The following is a 22,187-nucleotide window of genomic DNA, read 5'->3' on the forward strand; positions in this document are numbered from 1 at the left end:
GTCCTCACAATGGTGTGCCATCGTTTTCCACTTTTAATAAAATACTAAATTATTACTGAACTGGAGGCTGGAAGACTTAGATTCTTGTTATTTCATCTGCTAAATAAATCTCTTTCCTTATGAGAACATTTTACACTTATTCCCTCATCTACTAAATAGGATTAAGAAATGAGTCTTGGCATTAGGCTAAGTCCATATAAAATGTTATTTAGACATTTATTTCTCATTGATTATTTTGTTTCTAAACAGAAAGTGCTGCTCAGATGTAAGACTTCAAATCTTAGTCTGCAGTACTGTAGTGCCCACCTGTAGCTAAGGGAGACAACCAGCTATTGTTCTAAAATGAGGCTAAATTTGTTTTCTTCCCCTATCTAGAAGCCTTTGAGAGGGAACTGACACTGATGACCCTGATTCTAGCCGCTCCAACAGCTATCACAGTGCCTGAAAACAAATCCTGAGTCCAGCACTCTCGAGTCCAGCCTTGGAAGACAAAAGAAAAATGAGGAGGAACCCATTAGAGGGATGCTTTTGGAAGCTCTTGTCAAGAAATCCCAATGGACTCTGATATGAACATTTGAAATTTTCTCCGTTCTGACTTTTTTCTGGTTTCCTGTCTAGAACTTGTAATGCTAACTACTCTTGCCTTTACTTCTCCTTCACATCTCCTAGGCACCAGTCAAGGAATTTCTTTTCTCCCTACAGTTAAGAGTTATGCAATTTGGGAGTCTTTTAGATAGACCCAATGAAGGGGTACACCAATTGCCTCATCCTGCATCCCTGTTTAGCATGGAAGAAGCCAGAGTGGTCTAGGTCCCAATTCCCCATCATCAATTTGGGTAACCACTTCAGAGGATGGTGTGATAAGAACAGGAGGTAGGGAAGAATTGGCTAGGCAGTTAGGGTAAAAAGACCCCAAAGAAAAGTAGCCAGCCTTGGTTAAAAGTCAAAATGTTCTTTGGCCTCTTAGCAACATACTCTGTTCCAAAGGCCAAAAATGCCAAAAGTATTTGGGAGCTTTTATCTAATCCCTAAAATATTTTAGGGTTACTTCTTCAGAGGGGAGAATGTTAGAGTAGCAAAAAGCCCCATTAAAAATGAAAGAAAGAGGGGACTGGAGAGATGGCTCAGTGGTTAAGAACACTGACTGCTCTTGCAGAGGACCTGAGTTCGATTCCCAGCACCCACATGGTGGCTATGAACCGTCCTTAATTGCAGTTCCAGGGGAATTCGACGTCCTCTTCTGACCTCTGCGGCATTGCACAACACGGGTGCACTCACATGCATGGGGGGGAGGGAAGAAAGAAGGAAGGGAGGGAGGAAGGAAGGAAGGAAGGAAGGAAGGAAGGAAGGAAGGAAAGAAAAGTATATGAAGTTGTCAGAAGAAAGTGATGGGGAGATATGGGAGGAATTGGAGGGGAGGGAGTGGTGTGGATTTAATCAAAACACCTTATATGCATGTATAAAATTCTCAATAAATTTTTTGTAAAGTTGAAAAAAAAGTCAGACTCTATAGGCTGTATTATATATAAGAAAATACATTAAATTGGGGAGGAGCAAAGGTGTGGAAAGGGGAGGGGCTCTAAATACCACCAAGCTAAAATTTATTCCTCATAGGAAGATGGAGATACACCAGGACAGAGCATGCACAGAGGAAGGAGCATGTGAGGACACGGGGAGGAGACAAGCCAAGGAGACACAGGCCTAGGAAGAAACCAGAATTAACACCTTGATCTTGGGCTTCAAGTGTCTAAACTGACAAAAGATACATTTCTGCTTTTGAAGCCACCTAGCTTGTTATGGTCATTTTAGCAAGCTAATATATACAGCAAAGGACACTAAGTAACAGCAAAAAATTCATCTGGACACCATACCACACCCAGAGGCCCCTGCACCCTCTTCTCCTCACTCATGCTTTACCATAGGCTTTGGAAATAACTCCTTGGAACTCTGTACCGAATGGTTTCCACCTTCCAGGAGCTACCCTTGCATGTCTGCCCAGAAAACCAGTGACTCTGAAGGAGACAAGCAGCTGGGTGAAAAGGGATTACTGATTCTTAACATCTTTAACTTTCTGTTTAAAGACAGACTGCTGAGAAGTACGCAAAGGACAGATCTGGTACATCACTATAAATGTGCCTCAGCCTGCAGAATGTAAAATATGTTCCTAAGTCAAATTAGATGAGGTCAAAGTAAAATAATTTCCTTCCCCAACTCACTGTAGAACTTTTGTGCATTTATTTGTGTGAACCACGTCAGCTGATGGGGCCAGCCGGAATACAGGCTCAAACTGTGGTTTATACTTTAGGGTAGGAGAAGTGTCTTTGGAAAAGTTAACCTTTTCTTTTTTTTTCCTTTTTTAAAATTGATTGGGGTGTGTGTGTGTGTGTGTGTGTGTGTGTGTGTGTGTGTGTGTGTGTGTGTTTTTCATACAGAATCTCCCACACACTTTTATTCATCTAGATACCATATCACAACTCGCCCCCCCCCAGATCTCCCCCAACCACAACACTGGCGCAAATACACGATACCACATCCCAAATGGCACCCTCCCATAGTTCCCCCAACCCCACCACTGGAGCCCAAATACTCTGTCATCCCTGTTACTGCCCATCGTGTTGTCAGTGCCCCCAGCCATTCTCCAGTGTAAGTCCATCCATTGAGTCTAATCAGCCTATCTAGAGTCCCTTGTTTTAGAAAGGTCTACCTTTTCTAAACACTGTCTGTTCCTGGCTTCAGTTGGCTAGAGGCACTGTACATCTGCAGTGATGTAGACAGAAAGCCTCTGCAGCTTTGTGTTGTGTGACTCCCTACTGCCCCACCAGCACACACCTTGGGAGTTAGGTGAAGAGAACTTGCTCACTGCTGTGGCCCCGTGAAGGGCTTTGTTAAGTTGACTCAAGGTAAAAAGGAGGGAAATTTCTTTTGAAATAGCTATTTTAAGAAATAACTTCTCAGAAAAAAGTGATGGGGAGATATGGGAGGAGATGGAGGGGAGAGAGTGGGCATAGATTTGATCAAAACACCTTATATGCATGTAGGTAAAAAGGAGGGAAATTTCTTTTGAAATAGCTATTTTAAGAAATAACTTCTCAGAAAAAAGTGATGGGGAGATATGGGAGGAGATGGAGGGGAGAGAGTGGGCATAGATTTGATCAAAACACCTTATATGCATGTATGAAATTCTCAATAATTTTTTTTTAAAGAAGTACCTTCAAGGAGAACCTTTTTTCAGGATGGCCATCCTGGCCAAAGATTATTGTGTATGAAGAATTAGAAAATGAAATTTAAACAGGATCAAAAGAGGCTTGTTAAACAGGTCATAATGATTTCACGGACCCACTATGTCTGCCTGAAAAAAAATCTGCCCTATAGAAAATAATAATAATAGGGAAGCTACAGAGTTGGCTCAGCGTTTAAAAGCACTTGCTGTGCTTGCAGGGGACCTGGGTTTGATTCCCAGCACCCACGCTTGATGGCTCACAACCTCCTGTAACACCTGTTCTAGAGGCTCCAACAACCCTCTTTTGGCTTCTGCCAGCTGTACGCACGATACATAGGCAGAAAATAATTTTTCTCTTTTTTTGTATAATTTTTATTGAATTTTCATGTATTTCATGCACAATATTCTAATCATCTTTATACCTCCATCCCAATAGGTACCCTCTCAAAGCACCCCAACTGAATTTCGTGCATCCTTCATTTATGTTAAGGCCTATCGAATCAAGTTAGTGTCCCCTGATGTCCTCCATTGCAAATTAATCCACTTGGGTCTTATCAGCGTATCTAGTGTCATTCCCTTAAAGAAGATCAGCTCTTCCTCACCCAGCTGTAATTAACTGCCCAATGGTTCTTCAGCTAAGATTTGGGCCTGCTGCCCATTTCCACAGTTCTATGCTGAGCTTTGTCTACTTGAGTTTGCATGGGTCTTGTGTATGCTGTGACCATTGCTGTAGGTTCATGTGAGCGAGATCCCAGGAGCCTGTAGGACTCTGTTTCCTTATGGTCATGTACCTCCTCCTCTGGCTCTTACAATGTTTCTGCCCCCTCTTCCACAGTGGTCCCTGAGCCCTGGGTGAATGACGTTTAAAATAAAAATCAAAGTCTTAGAAAAGCAAGAATATAAACCAAACCCAAAAGTAGTAGAAATAAAGACGTCATTGAGTCTAATCAGCCTATCTAGAGTCCCTTGTTTTAGAAAGGTCTACCTTTTCTAAACACTGTCTGTTCCTGGCTTCAGTTGGCTAGAGGCACTGTACATCTGCAGTGATGTAGACAGAAAGCCTCTGCAGCTTTGTGTTGTGTGACTCCCTACTGCCCCACCAGCACACACCTTGGGAGTTAGGTGAAGAGAACTTGCTCACTGCTGTGGCCCCGTGAAGGGCTTTGTTAAGTTGACTCAAGGTAAAAAGGAGGGAAATTTCTTTTGAAATAGCTATTTTAAGAAATAACTTCTCAGAAAAAAGTGATGGGGAGATATGGGAGGAGATGGAGGGGAGAGAGTGGGCATAGATTTGATCAAAACACCTTATATGCATGTATGAAATTCTCAATAATTTTTTTTTAAAGAAGTACCTTCAAGGAGAACCTTTTTTCAGGATGGCCATCCTGGCCAAAGATTATTGTGTATGAAGAATTAGAAAATGAAATTTAAACAGGATCAATAGAGGCTTGTTTAACAAGGCATCATGATTTCAAGGACCCACTATGTCTGACTGAAAGTACCTTCAAGGAGAACCTTTTTTCAGGATGGCCATCCTGGCCAAAGATTATTGTGTATGAAGAATTAGAAAATGAAATTTAAACAGGATCAAAAGAGGCTTGTTAAACAGGTCATAATGATTTCACGGACCCACTATGTCTGCCTGAAAAAAAATCTGCCCTATAGAAAATAATAATAATAGGGAAGCTACAGAGTTGGCTCAGCGTTTAAAAGCACTTGCTGTGCTTGCAGGGGACCTGGGTTTGATTCCCAGCACCCACGCTTGATGGCTCACAACCTCCTGTAACACCTGTTCTAGAGGCTCCAACAACCCTCTTTTGGCTTCTGCCAGCTGTACGCACGATACATAGGCAGAAAATAATTTTTCTCTTTTTTTGTATAATTTTTATTGAATTTTCATGTATTTCATGCACAATATTCTAATCATCTTTATACCTCCATCCCAATAGGTACCCTCTCAAAGCACCCCAACTGAATTTCGTGCATCCTTCATTTATGTTAAGGCCTATCGAATCAAGTTAGTGTCCCCTGATGTCCTCCATTGCAAATTAATCCACTTGGGTCTTATCAGCGTATCTAGTGTCATTCCCTTAAAGAAGATCAGCTCTTCCTCACCCAGCTGTAATTAACTGCCCAATGGTTCTTCAGCTAAGATTTGGGCCTGCTGCCCATTTCCACAGTTCTATGCTGAGCTTTGTCTACTTGAGTTTGCATGGGTCTTGTGTATGCTGTGACCATTGCTGTAGGTTCATGTGAGCGAGATCCCAGGAGCCTGTAGGACTCTGTTTCCTTATGGTCATGTACCTCCTCCTCTGGCTCTTACAATGTTTCTGTTCTCTCTTCAACAATGGCCCCTGAGCCTTGGGTACAATGGAGCTTCATGGATGAGAGTTGAGAGATACATTAGTATTCTCTATGCTCCTTGTTCCACTATGCTCCGTGAGACTTATATATAAAGGTTCCATTGTAGATGTGTCACTTAGAACAGGAGACAGGTGTTACCAAGGGGGAAATGGGTAAAATGGGGGTATTTAAATAGAAGGAGAAGAGTAAGGGTTATACAAGGAACTATGGGGGTAAAGGAAAAAAAGGAGCACAAGAGAGGGGGACCATAGAAGACAGGTATTATCAAGGGTGAAATAGGGAAAATTGGGGTACATTAACTGGGGAGGGATGAGGGAGGGCTAGACGGGGAGAGAGAGAAGTAATAAATAATGCATAGCTGGTATAAAAAAAAACCCAGAAGGAAATGTATTAGTTCAAAAACCTGCTGAAAAATTATACATTCAGGGGCTGGAGAGATGGCTCAGCAGTTAAGAATATTGACTGTTCTTGCAGAAGACCCAGGTTTGAATCCCAGCACCCACATGGCAGCTAACCACTATCTGTAATTCCAGTTCCAGGGGATCTGACAGCTTCTTCTGTCCTCCGTGGGCATTGTACAACACAGGTGCACTTACCTACATGCAGCCAATACACACATACACATAAAAATAATAAATAAAATATTTTTTTAAAAATTACACATTCACTATCTCTACATAAATCCATGTGTATAGCAATATAAATAAAAATTTTTTTAAATGAGAAAACAACAATGGTAAAATTTAGATAGTATTTATCCAGAGCTGGGCACTAAATGATAGCCATTGTTGTAAACTAATCTTCCCAAAGAGTGCTCCAAGATTATATTACACAGAACTCTAGAATGATCCCTAAAATTTCTGCCCCTTCTGCTGTTTGAGTGCTCAGGGGACTTACAGATATGAAGACTATCACTATGTTATCGTTTCTCTTTAAGATGATAGTAGTTGTGAAACAAGATCCCGAATCAGTTGACTCAGAGTTAATCAAAGAGATATTTATGTGGGCCTTATCTAAACAAATAGGACCTTAAGAAGGACTGGGCCTATCCTGAAAGAAGAGAGTCTTAATACCAGAAGGACTCTCTTGCTGACATTGACATGGCAAGTCCTTAAGCTGTGAAGACCACCTGCCAGAGGAGAGCGGTTGGCATCTCTGAATTCAAAATGGAAACTTCATTTGCAACTGACAAGAAAGCAAGAATCACTGACCTACAAGGAAATGAATTGAAGGAGCTTAGAAGTAAATCTTCCTTTTGCGAAGCTTCCAGAAAGGCACACACCTGCCCAACACCCTGTTTTCAACCCAAGAAAACATGACTGTCTTCTGATCCTAAGAAACTGGGAGATAATTGTATTGTTTTAAGGCCCAATGCTAGTATGTCCAAAGAAGGCTACATTTTTGCAATTGATTTTGAAGTAATAAGAAAATTAACACCCCAATGCTAACATTATCTCTATTTTATAATGGGGAAACTGAGATAAAAAGAAGTCAACTTGCCTTTGGTTATAAAGTGAGCACATGGTAAAAAATGGATTTGAACCTGTTTTCTTGGACATCATGTTTGTATTTAACCATTGCATGGCATTAAATGTCTGTCACTTGTCTTGTCTTTGTTTTCCTCTCCTTACAAGTCCATGGATAAACCATAGGACCACTTCTTCTGGTATAGTCGAAAAGCCATTTTGCAAGCAGTTAACTAGGTTCTTGGACTCTCTCCAAGATGGAAAATCCTAGACTTCATTGCCAGAGGGTTTTTTTTTTTTTTCAAAAAAAAAAAACGTTTCTAAAAAAAAAAAAAGAAGAAGAAAAGGAAAGGAAAACTAGAGTATTTGAATTATAGCCTTGTGGTTAAAGGAAAGTGACATTTACTGGGAGAAGCAAATTGTTATAGTCTCAGGTCCTCTGGCAACTGCAATGAAAAGGGGACTCTTAAATGTCATTTATGCATTAATAAAGATTTAAAGAGATACTAAAAGGTATACCTGGCTGATACTGCAAAATCTGTAAGTCTTTTATACATAAGTACGCTGGGCTAGAATTTAATTTGTTCTTTTTTTATTTTTTCTTTTATTTATTTATTTATTTATTTATTTATTTATTTTGGTCTTTTTGAAGCAGAGTCTCCCTGTAGCCCCAGGGCCTGGAACTCACAATGTAGACCAGTCTGGCCTTGAATTCACAGAGCTCCGCCTGCCTCTGCCTCCCAAGTGCTGGGATTAAAGTTGTGCGCCACCACGCCCGGCAGCAATGTATACTTTTAAAATGATGTAACAAATTGTTAGTTAAAATGTTTTTTAATATTTTATTTATTATTTTTACTTTATGTGTATGAGTATATTGCCTGTATGTATGTAAGTGCACCCATGTCGTGCAGTGCCCGCAGAGGTCAGAAGAAGGGTCTTATTCCCCTGAAACTGGAGTTGCAGGCAGTAGTTAGCTGCCATGTGAGTGCTAGGAATCAAACCTTAGTCCTCTGGAAGAGCAGCCAGTGCTGAGTCATCTCTCTATGCTCCCTACCCCCAAAATGTTGTTTTAATGTTTTTTTAAACCCCCTAAAATTTTAAAACACACTTTACTTAAAAAGATTCAATCCCAGCCCTTGGGAGGCAAAGGCAGGCAAATCTCTGTGAGTTCAAGGCCAGCCCCATCTATATGTAGTGAGTTCCAGGCCAGCTGGGACTATAGGGAGACTCTGTCTCAAAAAGACTGGGGGAGGGGGTGGGAATTAATTCAGCAAGACGTACAGAAGTCTCCATTGCCTAGTTGCTTTTGGGAAGGAAAAAATAATTTTTAAATGGGGCAATAGTCTGTTAATTAAGAGAACTTAAGTTGATAAAATTTCTTAAATGTACTGAAAACCCAAACGGAAATCCCTCTAGTTTAAAAAATAGATGTTTGAGGCCCAATATCAAATGTTAGCCAGGCATCTAATCCACGGTTACTCAGCAATGCTATTGAGTTAAGCTAAGAATTCACTATGGCTAGTTTGGTCTCAGATCTGTAAAAGAAAGGTCAGAAGATTACTAACTCTTACAAATAATACTGACAGAGATATAAGTGAATTTTATCCCCTGCCAATAATTTTACCTATAGCCTTGCATGTCCTTGTTGCTTCATTTATGTCCTTCACTTTTTTGCCTGTGAAATACTCCTGAGACTCCAGTTCCCATTAACCTTCATGTATCCTAGACTCTGTGCTTTAGCTCACCTCATTTATAGCCTAACACTTGCCTTGGAAACATGACAAAATACTGACGCACTCTGCTCTCTGAAGTTGATGGAACACATTGACACATTAAATTGAAAAATGGTCTTCGTAGGTGAAAGGAACATGGGAGCCTCAGTGTCATTGTTCTGTGTACATCAAGTTAGTTTTACTGTAGGTGATACTTTTGAGCCAGATTGTGTAATGTATTTTGATCCTGTGACTCAGAGCTGTTATAGGGTAAGTATGGTCTGAAATAGACCACGTGGTTTTTAGAAATAAGAACAAATTGTACAAAGGTAAAACAAGGACTAATGGATTTATAAACTTGCAAAGAAAAGTTTAAATGATGTTAAGGTGTGGATATTGTTTAAAATCCAATTTGTTTATGTTGCATTGGTATAGAATAGTGCCTTCATCTTATTCTGTCTATACCTGGTGCCACAGTATGCTTTTTTGAAGGTGGATTAATTTAGTCAGAATTGCTGTGATGAGTTTAGGGAAAAGTATGTAAGATTGTACCTAACACAATTCCTAGTACCTGGGAGTTATTCAATTGATAGTAAGCACAAGCCCCAAATTCAAACAGAAAGATTATTTTGAGTGCATGCAGAATGATTAAATCCAAGTATAAAATACATTAGATACTTACTAGTCAATAAACATAGATCTTCTAAATTGTGATTGTGATTATATTCCTATTTTAATTGTCTAAGACAGCTCTTGCATCATTATTTAGTGCCTCAAAATACTCAAATTTCTTCAACAGAGAGAAACTTACAGAGAGATATTGGTTCATTGAAGTATGATGCAGCAGGAGAAAATTTGACTAAAATTTGACCAAATTAACTAAAATATTTTACAACTATCTTTTCGCAAAGATTTGTCACAGCTTAAAATATAGTTCAAGCGGAATGACGTGTAGGTTGATAGTGGTGCTTATCACAGACATCAGGAGCAAAACAAGAGCTAAAGGGAGACTCTCGTCCCTTTAGGTTCAACCTACAGCCTCTGTGCAACACCCTGCTTGATATTCTGGGTGTTCTGAAAAGCACAACTAAAACAAACTAGTTGTAAGGATACTGACCAAATCACTCTTCCATTCCAGGACCTGCACCTCTGCTCTAGCTGTCTAATAGGTCACACAAGGCCAACCATAGTATTATGTCTGAGTCACCACAAACTGAATAGTTTTAATTATTTAATTAACTCGTTATTTTCAGTAGTTATACCCTTGATATTCTTTCTTTTTTAAATTTTCTTCTAAAGAAAAGACTGTATTTGTGACTTCTTTGAAACCTGTTCTAGGGGAAAAAGGAATGGCTGTGGCTGAGCCTGAGCCTTGTCTTATGCATGGATGGAAGTGTGGGTAGTTCATTTAAGATTGGAGACATTTTTTCTTAAGGAAACTTGATTCTTTGAAAATAAGTAAATAAAACCTGAATGCCCTGAGGGAGAGGTGAAGTTCTTGGTGACAGCTGGCTTAGTGGCATTCAGTCACATAGGCTAGTGAATTTGATAGGGGCATGTTCACAGGCAGAAGGGTGAGGAGCTTGCAAGTGAACAAAGAGGTTTGTCTTTGCCAACCTTGTCCTCAGCCCCACTGCCTCCTTTTGAAGCCTTTTCCTCACTCCACAGTTATTTTTGCCTCTTTCCTTCAAAAGGCTTAACATCTTTTAATGACTTGGTTTTTAAAATTGTTAACAGCATTTCATGTGCTTTCTTCTATGGTTTAAAGTTCTCTAATCAAAGGAAGAAAAAAGTCCAGTAAACAGAGTTCATTCTAAGATATGGAGTCTTGGGAATTTTTTTATCCCCTTTTAGCAATCTTTATATACTTGTAAAGGACTGTGCTTAGCTTGTGGATTTTCAGACACCAGAGAACCAGTATGGCAGAGATGAGTGTACACTTGTTGCAGTCTCCCTGCAGGTCCAGCCTAGGGGAGACTCAGGGTCCCAGCTGGGAGGGGGTGAGTGGTGCGGAGTCAACACACAGACACCAGGAGTTGGGTGGAAGCAGGCACTAGGCCAGGTGCTACAAACTCATTTATTGCGGATATGGGACTGCCTTATATACCCCTCTCCCAATGTCCCGTTGGCCCCAGTCAGCCTTCTCGGGTCATGTCTGATCCTCATTGGCTCTCTATGTCGAGCTATCTTGCATCAGCCGTCTCTATGTCCTTTGGAAGAATACAGGTTAGACTCATGTTTTTGGCACATTTGCAGTGCACATGCGCTAGTTGTTCAGGCCACACTTCCTCCTACATACACTAGGGTGAATGATCAACTGAGTGAATAAAACTGTGCTATGTGGCCATTAGCATGGTTGATGCCAAATAGCTCTTGCCCCAGAGAGAATAGGTAGTTTATTCTGGCTTAAATATGGGTAAGCATGGCCCAGGATCAGGTTACCCTGAATGAAGTGCTCCTCTATAGAAGAGGTTATGTGAAATTTTATAGTCATGAAACAAACAAAAGTCACAAATCAATACATTTTCCAAATATTAAATAGGCAAGTCACAGCAGAGTGGGGAAATCTCATCTACAGGTCCAGATGTGATAAAGCATTTTTTTTAACTTTAGGGTTGATGGAAGTTGTAAGTTTGTTAAGTTTAGCAAAGCATTCTGAAAGTTTTACTTAGTAATCACAAGGATGACAGAGTATATGCAGAGGCTGGTAGGAAATGTCTATTAAAAGAGCCTAAAGATGACTCTAGACAACTTTGGCTGTGGATCTGTGACATTTCACCTCTCTGCAATCATACTGGGTAACTAGTCTGTCAGTTTGCAGGATCTTCAACACAAATGTAGCTCCTTCAGAGAACTTCAGTTCTCAGCACTGAAAGTGTAAGGTTCCAAATGTTCCTGCACTCTCAAAAAAAATGTTATGAAACAAACTCGATTACAACCTCATTGTAGCTCATTTTATTTCAGACGCTTCCCAGAGAAACTTGTACTACCTGTAGAACTCCACACCCATGAAAGTATGAACTTTTTTTCTTGGCAATGTTTGTCATATAGACAGTACCCTAGCAACTTTCTATCACATATTTAAACAAATATTTTTTGTGTTTCGGACAATACTTTGTAAAACCTAGCATTGAGCTGAAAGTCAGCAATATGATCTCCAGGTGTTGCAGCTTTTTAGAAGGGATAAAAATAACTTGTAGCCTGGCAAGGTAGTACACTCCTGTTATTCTAGTACTTGGTTGGTAGAGGCAGGGGGATTGTGTGTTGAGGCAAGCCTCATAGTTAGTTCAAGGTAAAAGACTGGTTTGAGAAGAGAGTGGGACCATGAATCAGAGAGAGAGAGAGAGAGAGAGAGAGAGAGAGAGAGAGAGAGAGAAAATACACTTACATACTAAAGAACACAAGTTGCAGCTTATGGCTTCTGTCCCTAGAGAGGAATGTACTGTAGCCACAGTGAATCAAGAAATTGGCCTAAAGACAACTATGTATCTCAGTAAGACTGAAGTCTCTGTCAATTTTTTCAGATAATTATGATTAGCTGTTGATTTTTCTATTTGAAGTTTACTGGATTTGTGGACTTGAGACTCGATATTTTTGCCTAGCGTTCTATTCCTGTCTACCTCCTCCTGGTCCATGAGATCTACTCCATCCTTCTCTGGTTAATTCTGAACTTGAAATCTCTTGGGACCTTCCTTGCTCGCTGACTTCTGGTCTCTTTTGACCCACGAGAGGCACTGACAGGGAACTAAAGTGTGTTGAGAGGAAGGGATCAGAGTGTTTCTTTATTGGTTTTAAAAAACCTTGTTTTGCCACAATTCTGGTAATATCTGTGTTAACTTTCCAAGGCCACAGCTCCCGTCACATGGCCCCTGCACATAACAGCAGCTTTCACCAGGCTCTTGGATCATTCTTCCTTCTTCCTCAGGCTGAAGGTGAGGTCCTGCTTCTGTGTTTAGTCCCTGAGTACCAACCCTTGTTGGTCCTGCCCTTACCCTTCAACCAACTGTTTCCAAGTAGACTGTTATATACATCATCTATTTCCTCCCAAGTTCTTGAACAAGTCAAATAATCTGTCTGACATTTTCATCTATGAAACTGGATAGTGCCTGTATTGTCCGTCCTTAAGGATTGCTGGGGGGACCAATGAGGCATTTGAATTCGTAGTGTCATAGAAATGTAAACCATGAATAACATACTCATCAGCTATTGTTGAATCCCAAAACAGTTTTCCTTAGACATTTGATATGTTTTTCATACCCAGTTCCCATGATAAATTGATACAAGCTCAGGGAATACAATCTTGAGTTGACTAAAGGCAGACGGAAGAAAGGGAATCTTCTAGTATTGCATACATTCCAGCGTTAAGCTTAAGCCATCTTTCAGTGTGAGTGCACTCTGTCTCTGCTCCCCTTGTCAGCAGTATGTAACTCAGACCTGGGAGGGCAATATAGATGATCTTAACATACCTTTGTTTCTGCCCTGCAGTTTTACTCCTTAATTGTACATCTTGTGTATGATTCACATCTCTGTGAGACTGTAAATCTTCTTTATAATGTTAATAAAAACAAGTCTCATATCATATATATATATATTTCCTTTTTATGACTCATAACAACACACATATCACTAATCAAGTACTTGATAGGGTAGACACTTGGGAAATGAATGGCTGGGTGTTCAGTGAGCACTTACTGACACTGAGACTTCCCAAGCCTGATAAGGGACAGTCACTGGTTTTATGCAAGAGTCTGCTCTTTCTGATTAACATGGCCTTCTCTTTACAGGCATGGAAAGTATTTGCTCAACAAGTGACGATTTCATGAACATCTGTTGTGTTTTATGTCTGTATTGTATTGTGTGAAATGGCACAAGTGGGATTTAAAATTCAAGAAGAGAAACTCTTCCATCTTGTTCCCATCTTACTAAGTTAGAGTTTAGTAAAATGAGCTTTCAAAATAAGCATTGATGATTTAAATAACTAACACCTTTCTAGTCACTCTTCTCAAAGGTAACCAAGAAAAGCAGTGCTGCCCCTGAAGATCAGGTGAACCCCAAATCAATATCCCAAGTAAACATTTACATTTCCCTGATAACAGGCCTGGGAATGGTGACTGTTGGTTTATCCCCTGAACCACTTCTAGAAAGGACACACGGACAATGGTACCAGAGGTGTTTGGCTCACTGATCCTTCCTTTCTTTGTTTTCTCGATTCTGAGTAGGCACAATGAACCCCAGAGAAACCTTAATAGTTTCTGTTCCCACATTCTCACACTTTCAAAACTGAGAGAAAAGAATAACTTTGGTATAGAGGGACTGCATTAAAGGTTCCTGAGTGACCTACACGAGACCTACAAGATTTCGCTAAGGGACAGGCTATATAAAAGAAAAGTAAACAGACTAGTTAAAAAGAGAGTCTAAAAATCACATAGTTTGCTGAAGTCACTGAAATAAGGTAAATAAATGATTAGGTCCTAAAATATCTTTGACAAATTGAAGAAGTGGTCATAAATAGAAGACTACAAGATGTATGTGGGTATGTGTGGCATAAAGATAGAATATGAGGATGGGGTCATGGTACACAAGCAGCTGAGGATGGGTCAAGGTAGAGAAGCAGCTGACCAAGAGCAAAAGCTGCAGTGAGCACAAGAGTGCTGAAACGTTCTAGAAGAAAGAACTTGCTCAGTTTCCAAGTTGTTTATTACAGAATGCTGGAGGAGCTTAGAAAAGAGATTACAAAGAAAGAGCCATCATGGATCATTCCTTAGATAAGATGTGTCTAAAACTGACCTCTGATGGATTGTGTCAGTGAAAGGTGGAACAGTGGGGTGCTGAAGAGCCACATGCTTTCCCAGGAAGGATTTATACATGGAGGCAAAGAAAACCTTTCATGTAGAATTTCCCAGTAAGGGGTACTAAAAGATACTAGGAATTCTCTCCTTCACACCCTCCTAACACACAGACCCAAGACTCATTCCTTCAGATCAATAGTAAACACTGCTGAGGCAGAGGAAGCAGTCTTTCTGAGTTTTCTTAATGGAGAGGAATGGATGAAGTATCTTAGTCAGTCTAGACTGACATACCAGTTACATAAACTATGTGACATAACAGAATTTATCTCTCACAGTTCTCGAGACAGAAAAACACAAGATCAAGATTCTGATGGGTAGATTTAACTGGGATTCCTCTTTTGTTGGCTGGTAGGTGACTGTCATCTTGCTGTGTGTTCACATGGTCTCTTGTATATGTTCAATAAGACAGGTGCTTCCATTTCTTCCTCTTCTTACAGGGACAACTAATTCCATCATGGATGGATCATGACCTATTAAACATGATTCTCTTTCAAAGTCTTCACCTCCAAATACCATCAGATTGGGTGTTAGGTCTTCCACATAGAGATTTAGGAGGGGGGATATAAGCATTTAGTCCATGGTGAGTAGTAAGTCAGTTAGACAGAAAGCAATTCATGATTCTTTTGGATTTACCAGGAGTTGCCATGTTTGAAAAAGAAAAAGGTAAAGAAATAGACAAAAGGAACAATAGAGTCCTCACCAAGTAAGTGTTTAAGAATCTAAAGCCAGAATAATAGGTGAGAAGTTATAATACATCTAAATTATAATTGATTAGCCATAAGAGCTAGCTAACCATCAACTAACTACCCAGCTACACAAAGGAATCCAGAATCAAACATTGATTCCGATTTCTGCATGTATAATTAAGGCATAATGAATTCTATAGGTGGAGATCCTGAAGTCCCTTCAGAAGGCTTTGGCTACTGGTGAGTGTGAGTGACATATATAAGAAATAACCATTAACAGATAAGACCAGGAATTGAAAACATGGATGCAGCGTGGAGGATAGAACGTCCAGATTCAGAAAAGATGGACTCTGTAGTGGAGACCTGGAGCAGTGAAAGAAAGTGACTGCACTGTGCTCAGTGGACGTGGGGCAGGATGAAAGTCTAACACTCTGGTAGGGGAAGACAGTAGGAAGTATGTTTTTATAAAGTCTTCACTTAGCCATATTCCAAATGACCAGCAAAGTAGTCTTGGAACAGATTGTGATATATACCAAAGTGAGACACCAGGAAAGAAAGCAGAGTGACCCTAGTCTATGACCTTTAAGCACAATCTCGCTGTAGATGGGAGTAGCCCTTCATTTAATTTCGTTGAAAATATTACTTTTGACTGTCTGTGGTTGTTTGAGTGAGAAATGCCCCTAATAGGCTTATGTATTTGAACACTTGGTTCCCAATTGGTGCTACTGTTTGGGGAGGTTATGGAACTTTTAGGGGATGCAGCTTTACTGGAGGAAGTATGGCACAGAAGGTGGGCTTTGAGGGTTTCTCTCTCTCTCTCTCTCTCTCTCTCTCTCTCTCTCTCTCTCTCTCCCATCAAGATGTGACCAGCCATCTTCCTGTTCCTGCTGTCATCATGCCATCATGCCATGCCTCCTGCACATGATGAACTTAAGCCTTCTGAGACCATAAGCCAAAATTGCCTCCTTCTTCCTTAAGTTACTTTTGGTCATGGTATTTTATCATAGCAACAGAAAAGTAATTAATACACTACCATTTTTGGTTTTGGTTTTGATTCTTGAGACAGGGACACATAATCCAGGCTAGCCTTCTTGCTATGTAGCTCAGCTTGGTCTTGAATTCCTGGGCCTTCTGCCTTCCCTTCCCAAGTACTGAAATTACAGGCATGTGCTACCAAGTTTGGCTTTTATTTTGTTGTTGTTGTTTAGAGAAATTCCCTAAGTAGAAGGACAGTTGAACTTCTGAAACCTAACCCAAGAAGAGGAAACAAATATATTTGATTTCCTCTTCTTGAAAGAATGGGCTAGTTTCTCTTAGTACAATATGCTGCCTTTGACTAGTAAAGCAATTAACACATGATCGGTGTAACTCACATTCTGACGTGCACTATTTGTCCAAGCATGTATTACCATAATAAGAATTATTCACAATAAAAATAGTTTATGGGGAAAAAGAAAAAAAAAAGAACATGAAGCAGGTTGGGTAGGGAGGTGAGGTAGGTATGGAAGGAGTTGGAGAAGGGGGGAATATGACCAAAATACATTGTATGAATGAAATTCTCAAGGAATTAATGAAAATGTTTTTTGAAATCACTTTAAAAATACAATAAAAGAATATTAAGCACTATAAATTTAAGGCAATGTGAGCTACAGAGTTTAAATTTGTATTTCTATCCCTGCCTTTAAAGATGTCGTGTTTATTGGGATAAATTCCACAGCCAGTTTATCACTGCCTTATAAAATACAGTCAAATTCTGTGCTCCTGCTGTACCTGTGGAAACTATATTACACTGTGATTTCATTCTGAGCTAACAAAGCCTGGATCACTTAAGGTGATTTGAGAAAATTAAGTCACATGGTAGACATGCTCTTTATGTTGTATGTGTGATTATCTACATATGGGTTTCTTCCCACTGATTTTTTTAAAAACTTAAAACTTTCTCAGTGTGTGTGTGTGTGTACACACACATGCGTGTTCCATGGGCCAGAGTATGACTTGTGGGAGCTGGCCCTTCCCTCACATCATGTGGTTCCTGGGAATGAAGCTCAGGTCATGGGTCTTTGAAGCAACTGGCTTTCCCCACTGAGCCATCTTGCTGGCCCTCCACCACTGAATTTTTAAAAATATTTTATTTATTATTTTAATTTTATGTGTATGAGTGTATTGCCTGCATGTATGTGAGTGCACCCATGTCGTGCAATGCCGCGGAAGTCAGGAGAGAGCTTTGGATTCCCCTGGAACTGGAGTTAAGGATGGTTTGTAGGTGCTGGGAATTGAACCGGGTCCTCTGCAAGAGCAGTCAGTGCTCTTAACTGCTGAGCCATCTCTCCAGCCCCCACTATTGAATTTTAAACCATCTTCCCTACTCTGGGCCTTATCATTATCCACCATTACTGTGTCCCTGTATTTATATATTATAAGAATGAAGACCCATCTTGGTGACTCTGGGATAGTAAATCATATCTCTGGAACACGCAATGTGAATCAAAATTTAAATACTATCAGCCAAAGACTGACAAACAGTCCCAGAATGCAGTGTGTTTGCCCATGTCAGTTACTTGAGGATAGATGCATTTGGTTCTGATTTGATCATTCTCTATTGGCAGCAGAGACCTGTAATGAGACAGAGTGCTAGGAAACAAACAAGACATTTATTTTCAAATCAGAAATCACAGAACTCCTGTATTCAGAATTATTTGTTTTGGAATTAAAAATGAGAACATTATGTAAAATGTACATATAAATTTTATAGTTGTCCTTGGCTAAAACTTTTTGGCTGTTCCATCAAAAGATTACTACTTTGAAATATTTACAAATAGATGATCCCAAATAAGATAGTTGGCCAAGTAAAATGAGGTTCACAAGCAAAGTGAATGGAGGGCAGTCCTCTGTCGCCGTGCTGCGAGGCAGAAATCCTCACATGCTTGAGTTTTGCCTTGAAAAGTCGCAGATGCAGGCAGACCCTGGGGAGTTTCAGAGCATGAAGAGTGTTCAGCCATGCCAAATGAAGCAAGTGATCAGCCTCAATTCTCTTATGCTTTAGATGTATAACAAACGTCTTGGCCACTTTTGCTTAAGTATATATTAGGGTAAGGAAGTGAACGCACATTAACATATGTACCTGCTAGCTTTTAAGTTCTGCAGATAGCACAAAGCTGGTAAATTTGTTCTGAACCAAATCGTGTATGTGTGTGTGTGTGTGCGCGTGTGCATGTGTGTGTGCGTGTGTGTGTGTATTGGAACTTCTAGTGGAAAATTACAGTATAATATTACAGTATTACAGCATAATATTTGATATTGTAAAATTCTGGCATTTCCAAGGCTATTTCCTTCTAAAATTGTGCCATTTATTATTTAATTCTTTGTATAATCAACAGGTAGTGTAGTACCTATATTAGGGTATTGAAGTGTGAACAGAAAGAATAAACCGTTTTCTACTCAATTCCTTTTTCTATTAAAATCTGAACTTGAGGGGCTAGAAAGATGGTTCAGTGTTTAAGAGCACCACCTGCTCTTGCAGAGGACCCAGATTCAGTTTTCAGCATGCACATGGAGGCTAACAACCATCCATAACTCTAGTTCCAGGGTATCTGATGCCTTCTTCTGACCTCCGTGGGCATTACATGACATGGGTGCACTTAAGCACATGCATGCAATAACTCATACACATAAAAAATAAAAATAATAAATAGAATATTAAAATCTGAACTTGAAGTACTAGAGCGTGACTGTTATTGGATGTATATGTAAAGTTTGGCGTTCAAGTCCATCAAGCATTACCTGCTTGGTCCTAATCCCTTTAAGAATATTAATGCCATTAACTAGAGTCCTAAAGCATATCTTATTGACTAGGAAATCCATTGGTGAGAGCTAAGGAACTAGGGAAATGAGAGACAGGGAGAATGAGAAAGAGTTTGGATATGGAGGAGTTTTGAAAATATCGGACTTTTGGAACGCGCTGTTTAACTATAAATAGTGTAGGCTAGAAAGTGGTGCAGCATTTCTGGAAGACTGGGAAGAAAGTTACTTCCCAGGGATTTGCTAATGCTTTAGTGGTTTCAAGATGGTTTTTTAAGAGGAAGACAGATCTAAAAAGAAGACATCACAAGCGTAGCATAGAAGGAGCTGAGGAAAATGCTGTCCCACTGTTCAAACACATCATCTGGCTTAGGCCATCTCTCCAAACATGTCTCCCACCACTTCTGCAAAACCTTCCCATTCTCAAGCCATACCAAATTAGTTAAAATTTCCCAAGCCTCACATTGTTTCCCCTTTCGCTTCATATTTTCTATTTATAAGCTATCTCTTCTTTTGACTCCCTGTCAAACTCCTACTTATTTTCCAGGTCTCATCTGCTAGAAGCTGTCCCCACACTCTGCAGTTTTACTTGTGCGGCACTAAGTGCACTGTCAAAGGTGAAGCAATTCTTTCCTTGTCTTTGTTTCTAAACTGTTCAAAATAGGCTCAAAGTACTGAATTCACAGTAACAGTTCAATATATCCTAGTTAGGCAAATGAATGGCTATTGATCTTATAAATTTGGAAATACATGACTATTTCTCATGATATGACTGAACAAGATAAAGTGCTACAGCGTGTTAAGTGGCAGTGGGTTTTCTGTGAGTTACATGCCTTCACTAGCCTAGAATGTCAGTACAAATCTATACTGCATAATAAGTGACTTAAAATTAACAAAAGATTAGAGTTCACTAATTATGTTTCTTCAACCCTGAATAGCCTTTAAAGTTTTAAATTGCAATATTTCCTAAGGAACCCCAACCCCGTGCCTTTCATTTATCAGCCAATAAATTAGCTTTGTGGATTAGCATTACTCCTTTTTTCTGATTTAGGTTATTAGTCTTCTTTCAAAGAGGCTAGAAATCTCTAGTCCAATTTAAAAACAAAAAAAGAAAAGAAAAGAAAAAGTAAAGAATCTGAATCTTAACTTACAGCAGTGAAACCGTGTCTTTCCTTGTTCTTTGTTTTCTCCATAACTATCTGAGTAACCGCAATTTGTTTAAAATTCCAGGTCTTAATGGTCAGTTTTCATTCAATATGTTTTTGGTTAAGACATAAGACATTATTTCTTCATTTCTCAGATACTCTTTGGAGCCCAACAGGAAATGTTAGCAGATGAAAATAATAATAAGCCCGTGCATCGTTGAGAATAGTCAGATTTGGAAAATATGTGAGCTCTTTCATTTAAGAAGCTACTGCTAGAAAATACAGAAAACCAGACCATGCTTTCATGTGATCCTGATGACCTAAAATGTAGACAAAGCCATTAATCCTGAGGTCTTGGTGGATTCACCATTCCAAGCCTGTTTACTCCATGCCACACAGCGGAACCATGTCTGGTCTGATTTACCCAGACAGCAATGAATACCAAAGAGAACCATGGCTTATTCCTACTTTTGGAGCCAATGGGAACTTTTACACGCTATCTGACTGCTCGTTAGACTTGCCTACAGATTTCTGGTCCTCATATCCTGACCTTAAAGAACTCACACACATGTTAAGGGATGGTCATGTAATAAGCACAGGACGATGAAATAGAACTATGCTAGTGAGATATGTAAAGTTTCCTAAGGACATGGGAAGGAAAGATTAATTTTCTCATGAGGATAGAATTCTCATGAAGGTATTGCTTAAAGCTATAGAGGTAGGGGACTAGTGATGGACATATAGAGTAAGAGGTACTGGAGAGAGCATTCAGATTAAGCAAGAATTAAAGTGTAATGATGCCAGCAAGTTCTGAGAATGATCAGTAAAGCGAGGAGGGGGCCCACAGTTTGGTATAGAGCACCAGGAACTAGCACTGGGGAAGGAAAATGGAAAGAAAGCATGGGATACAATGAACAAAGCAGAAGATCTGGATGCTAGGAATATTTCTGTGCAACAGTGTTGTGAAGGGGGACAAAATAGAAGAGGAATCCAATCAAGAGAGTTCAAAAATAGTTATGGATCACAGTAAAGGTTTGGGATGCAGCTCAGTGACAGAGCACATGGTTTGATTTCCAACATGTAAGCATAAGAGACTGGTTACCAATAGAGAGGAAGCAGCACGCAAGATAAATGCTTAGGGGTAGAACATGTAGAACAGGATGGCCACCTACAGTGATCAGGAGGGATGATCACTTTGTGGCTTCTTGAGCAACCATAGAATGTAGTAGCTTATTTTGAGGGTGGATATGAAGATGCATGTTGGGTGCTCAGCTGAATTGTCTAGTGAGAAATAGGAAATGCAATTTTGTTGCATAAGAAGTAATAGAAATGGGTGGTATTGTCAAGGAGAATGTTGAGATAAAGAAGACTTTCCAGGATAAGACAGAGCTCTACCAATGTTTCGAAGTAGAAAGAGGGTTAAGAGGCGAGGGAAAGGGGGTGGGAAGGAGCAGGAGGAGAGCAAAACAGAACGAAGCAGAGCGATGCTACAGCAGCCAGAGCAGGCTGTCCAAGCAGGGCAGTTCACGTTGTCAAATAAAAATCCAAAGTTTCCCATGAGATTTGACTATGGGAAGGGGCTCAATCTCTCAGCTTTGTGAGTTTAGTGCTGTTATAATGGCAGAACCTAGACTTGACATGGAAACCACAGTAGGTATCACTGAGATGGTAACGAGAAAAAATACTGTTATGTGATGATTTGGAAGAACGAGCTCTGAGCTGAGTAAAAGATTTTGGCAAGTTTCTTTCTGAAATTAAAAATAATATATCCATCACAAACAAAGACACAAATCGACATGTAGCCTATAAGCCAGCCTCTCTCTCTCTTTCTCTCTCTCTCTGTTTGTTTTCCTGTCTCCATCTCTCTCTTTTGATCTTCCTTTATTGTAAATAAGCCCCCAGTTTCTAAAGGGCCACTCACTACACGAGGTTCTACAGAATCAGTTT

Source organism: Nannospalax galili, unplaced genomic scaffold (assembly GCF_000622305.1).
Source record: "Nannospalax galili isolate Female #2095 unplaced genomic scaffold, S.galili_v1.0 scaffold150, whole genome shotgun sequence".
Classification (NCBI taxonomy): Eukaryota; Metazoa; Chordata; class Mammalia; order Rodentia; family Spalacidae; genus Nannospalax; species Nannospalax galili.